Source organism: Siphateles boraxobius, unplaced genomic scaffold (genome assembly GCF_051911475.1).
Source record: "Siphateles boraxobius isolate OS27281-9 unplaced genomic scaffold, OSU_SipBor_1 312, whole genome shotgun sequence".
Taxonomy (NCBI): Eukaryota; Metazoa; Chordata; class Actinopteri; order Cypriniformes; family Leuciscidae; genus Siphateles; species Siphateles boraxobius.
The window spans coordinates 137501-142500 of NW_027508934.1; the positions used below are offsets into that span (position 1 = coordinate 137501).

At 35.7% G+C, this 5000-nt stretch overlaps 1 non-coding gene across 1 annotated transcript in view; it reads right to left on the reverse strand.

The window, feature by feature from the left end:
* Positions 1–4945: 4945 nt before the first annotated feature.
* The window catches only part of LOC143697572 (5S ribosomal RNA), a 119-nt gene continuing 64 nt past the window's right edge, over positions 4946–5000 (reverse strand). The window contains exon 1 of the ribosomal RNA XR_013186600.1: positions 4946–5000. This exon is cut by the window's right edge and continues 64 nt beyond it. This is a non-coding gene — a ribosomal RNA (5S ribosomal RNA).

The window sequence follows — 5000 nt, forward strand, 5'->3', positions numbered from 1 at the left end:
CCATCATTATTGTTGACCTCCTCTAACCATTGACCTGGGATTGCTTTTTTAACATCTTCATATTGTTTTTTTAAACTGATCACATTATAGTCTTCCTTTTCCTCCTCCATCGCATCCTTTATCACTTGTAGTGGTAAAAATCCCTCCTTCCACTCCCATAAAATATCCCTCACTTTTACAATGCCTGCTTGCATCCATTTCTTAAAATAGATATCACGCTCATTTATCTTTATTTTGTCATTTAAAAACAAAGGTTGATTTAAAATCATTTCCCTCCCTTCTGGATTAAAATCCACCTCTGTCAAAAAAAGCCTCCAAGCATTTAAAACCTCTTTATAAAATTGTGGAATTCCCTCCATCATCCCAGCTTTTATCTTCATCCATAAAGTGTTTTCCCCCAGGTTAAAATTCCCACATTTATTTAAATAAAATACCATCAATTCCTTCCAATCAGCTCTATTATTATCATCCAAGTACTTCTTTACCACTTTTACCCTCATGCTTTTCATTTTCAGTTCCACATCCACCAGTCCCATCCCTCCCTCCTCCGGTTTTCCTATTAGCGTATAATACGCTACCCTTGAAGGCTTTTTATCCCATAAATATTCTAAAACAATCGTTTTTATTCTCTTAAAAGCCCAGTTTGGTAATGACATTACTTGCAATTTATACCACATCTTTGATAACATTAAACTGTTTACAGTTAAAATTTTCCCTTTCAAACTTAAAAATCTATTTCTCCAAAAAATCAATCTTCTTTCCATTTCTCCCAATGTCTCTTCCCACATATTATCAATAGCTTCCTTCTCATTTTTTGCTACAATTGCCCCTAAAATCTTCATCTCTTGTACTTCCTTAAATTTAAAAACATCTGTTAAACTCTCTGTCCTTCCAAACTTCATATATATTGTTTTTTCCTCATTTATTTTTGCCCCTGAGCCTTCGCAATAACATTTTATTTTTCTCATCACTTCTTTTATGCTTTCCCTATTTTCCACCACAACTGTCGTATCATCTGCATATTGAAAAATTGGAGTTAATTCTTTTCTTCCTTCAAATTGTATCCCTTTTATCTCTTTGTCTCTATTTATTAAAAGCCCTAAAGGTTCTGCCACCAAAGAATATAACTGTGCGGACAGTGGACATCCTTGTCTGATTGATCTTAAAACTTTAAAAGGTTGCGTTAAAAAACCATTACATTTTACTTTTGTTAAAATATCACTGTATAAAACTGAAATCCATTTGATAAAATTCTCTCCAAACCCAAATTGTTTTAAAATTCCCATTAAAAACCCTCGTTCCACTCTGTCAAAAGCCTTCTCAAAGTCCATACTTATTACATATGCTCTCTTTCCTTTTTCTTTTATATATCCCACTATATCTCTTATACTGCTTGTGATATCCGCAATGTCCCTCCCCTTAACTCCGTAAGCCTGGTTAGTTTCAATTATATCCGGCATTATCTCTTTTAATCTGTTTGCTAAAACTTTGGCTAAAATTTTTAAATCTGTGTTTAACATTGTGATAGGCCTATAATTCTTCAATTCCGTTTTGTCTCCTTTTCTCTTATAAATGATTTTCATTAATCCCAGTCCCATTCTTGGGTGTACTCTTTCTTTTTTAAAAATTTCTCCATAGATTTCTTTTAAAATTATGCTCATTTTTTCCTTAAAAATCTTATAAAACTCATTTCCAATTCCATCTATTCCTGGGCTTTTCTTTACTCCTAACTGATTTATGGCCTGTATAATTTCTTCTGTTGTTATTTCTCTTTCACAAACCCCCTTATCTGTCTCACTGACTTTTTTTGTTATCTGTTTAATTAAAAAATTCCTTTTTTCTTCATCTCCTCCTTCTGATTTAAAAAGTTCTTCATAAAACTGGCTTATTTCTTTTAAAATCCCTTCTGTGTTTAAAACCGCTTGTCCTTCTTTATTCTTAATTTCCTTAATTATTTCTGCCCTCCCCTTGCTTTTCTCAAGATTAAAAAAGAATTTGTTACATTTCTCCCCTTGCACCGTACATTTTGCTTTACTTCTTAACATCGCCCCCTTGTATTTCTTCTCTTCTATTTTCTTCAATTTGTCCTCCACTTCAAGTACTCTTTGCACGTTTACTTCATTTTTGTTTAACTCTTTTCTTAGCGTTTCTCTTATTTCTTCCTCCTCTGTTCTTTTCACCTTTTGTAACAACTTACAGTAGTTTATTGTGTATTTCTTAATTTCATATTTCATGTTTTCCCACCATTGTCTTTTATCTTCTATGTACATCAAGTCTTTTTTTCCTTCATCTAAAATGTTTTCTATCCCTTTTTTAAAATGCTCTTCCTTTAAGACATCAGTGTTTAAAATCCAAACCCCTGGTCCCTTCCTTTCTCTTTTAAAATCTAGTCTCATTAATACCATTTTGTGATCACTTAAAGTGGTTTCTTTATAAAAAATCCCATCAATAAAATGTTCTAAATTCCTGGTGTTTAAAAAGTAATCTATTCTGGTTTGACACATAAAATTCCCCACCAGCTGCCTTCTTGTAAATTCCTTCTTTTTTTCATTCCTCTCCCTCCACACGTCCATCATATTTTTTCCTCCCATCAATAACTTTAACTCTTTTCTACCCACATCCGACTTAAAAATCATTCCATTCACCATGTCCATTTTAGTAAAAACAGTGTTAAAATCTCCCCCAATTATTACCTTCTTCCATTCTTTCATTACTCTAGATATATCATTAAAATACATTTTCTTTTCCATTTGGTCATTTGGAGCATGTACGTTTATCAAAATAAAATCTTCTTCTTCTATCTTAATTTCTACAGCCATGCATTTCCCTTTTATGTCCTTATATATCAATTTTGCCTTAATACCTCTGTCTTTTCTTATTAACACTGCCACTCCACCTCCTTTCCCTTCTTTATTATTAAAAAATAATTCCCCTTCCCATTTTCTTTTAAAATCCTCCATTGCATTATCTTTCCAGTTTGTCTCTTGCAATAAAATTATATCCTCTTCTTTGCACATTTCCTTCACTTTTTCAAATTTCACACAGTTCATTAACCCTCTTGCATTAAAAGTCACAATACTCAGCACAATAAAATAAAAGATAAAAAAATTAAAAATCCCCATTCTTTCAGTTCATTTCCTCTCCTTCCTTTACATTTTCTCCACAGTCCTGTTTCTCATCACTTTTTTCAAAAGAAACTTTTTTCCTTGCTTTATCTAAATTTGGAATTACCTTACTTGTCCTTCTTCTTTTACTTGTTATTCCCTTTGTACCACCGTCGTCCATGTTTTCACTTCCTTTGTCCCTTTTTTCTTTCTCCGTGACTTGATCTTGCTCCTCTATCTTTTCCAGTTCAGTTTGCAAAGTCCCAGTTACTTCCATTCGTTCCTCCGTTTCCTCATTGTCTATCGTTAGTCCACTCCGTTCCGTTATGCCCTCAACATCCGCGCTTACAATCTCCTCTCTTGGCGTTCCTTCCATGCCCTCGTGTTGCTTCTCTTCTCTGTCTGCCTCATGCATCTGCCCGCTCATCAGTTCTTCCTCCTGTTGTTGGTCTCCGTCGTCGCACTCACACCTGCTCAACACAAGCTTGCAGCCTAGGCACCTCTCCGCTTTGCAGTCCCTCGCGAAGTGGCCCTTTTCCTCGCATTTAAAGCATTTGAATTCCGGACAGTCCTTCATCATATGTTCAGTGCTCATACACAACCTGCAGGTTCTCATCTGCTGGCTATGTATCACTCTGAAATACTGAGGACCCTCTTCCGTTTCCACTTTCATGCTGTAGGGCAAAGAATGCACTTCTTTCGGGAAGCGTACTCTCATGTACCTGGTTCCATCCTCTATGCTGGTGCCTGTGTACAATCTTCTTTTAATCTGTGAAATGGGAGTTACCCCCCATCCTTCCAGCTTTTGCAGGATTACGTCATCCTCCAGATAAGCAGGCAGATGCATGAAAGAGACAACCAAGTCCTTATTATTCAATTTTTTAATTTCACACATCTTTCCTTTTATTATCAGTCCATCATCCAGCTTCTCAATATCTTCCTCTTTCTCAAATGTAATTTCATATTCCTTCATCATTTTTGGTCTTATCGCTAGTATATTCGTCACATCCACCTTCTCCGTCAATGCTTTTATAATATCCTCCGCCTTCCCGTCCTGTACCTCCATCAAATCAATCACAATCGTTGCGTCCTTCGTGTAGTTTCTTCTGTTTCTCTTTTCAGGGTAATCCTTTTCTCGTTGTCCTTTGTCCAGTCCATTTTCCTTTCTCCGACGTGTTTCTCGTGCCAAGTCCTTATCCATAGCCGTTTGTCCGTCCATTTCTCCAAAAGAAAAAAAAAACTCAATCCCTCCCAATCAGCTAAGCTGTTGGGAGGACAAATACAAAAACTAATACGAAAAACTTAAACAAAAAAAAAATAACAAAAAAACACTGATTCTGACAAAAACAAACGAAAAAACACAGAAACACGTTTGGTGAGCCTTCCTCACCCACTACTGCCACACTACTTCCTGGTTGCTCTAGGGCGCCCTCAAGGTGGTATGGCCGTAAGCGAAAACTGCTGCCAAAATTGGGCAATTTAAAAGGTTAGACCATTAATGAAGAAAACTAAGAAGAACTTTTGAAAAAACTCAAACTCTTTCATGCTCTCTGAAGAATCTCAGAGACTTTTAAAGGCTTTCTGAAGAAGCTCAGTGAGTCTTTTTTTTAAACTAAGAAGAACTTTTGAAAAAACGCAAACTCTTTCATGCTCTCTGAAGAATCTCAGAGACTTTTAAAGGCTTTCTGAAGAAGCTCAGTGAGTCTTTTTTTTAAAGTAAGAAGAACTTTTGAAAAAACTCAAACTCTTTCATGCTCTCTGAAGAATCTCAGAGACTTTTAAAGGCTTTCTGAAGAAGCTCAGGGACTCTTTTTTTTTGTTTGTTTTTTTTAAATCAAAAAAGCTTACAGCACCTGGTATTCCCAGGCGGTCTCCCATCCAAGTACTAACCAGGCC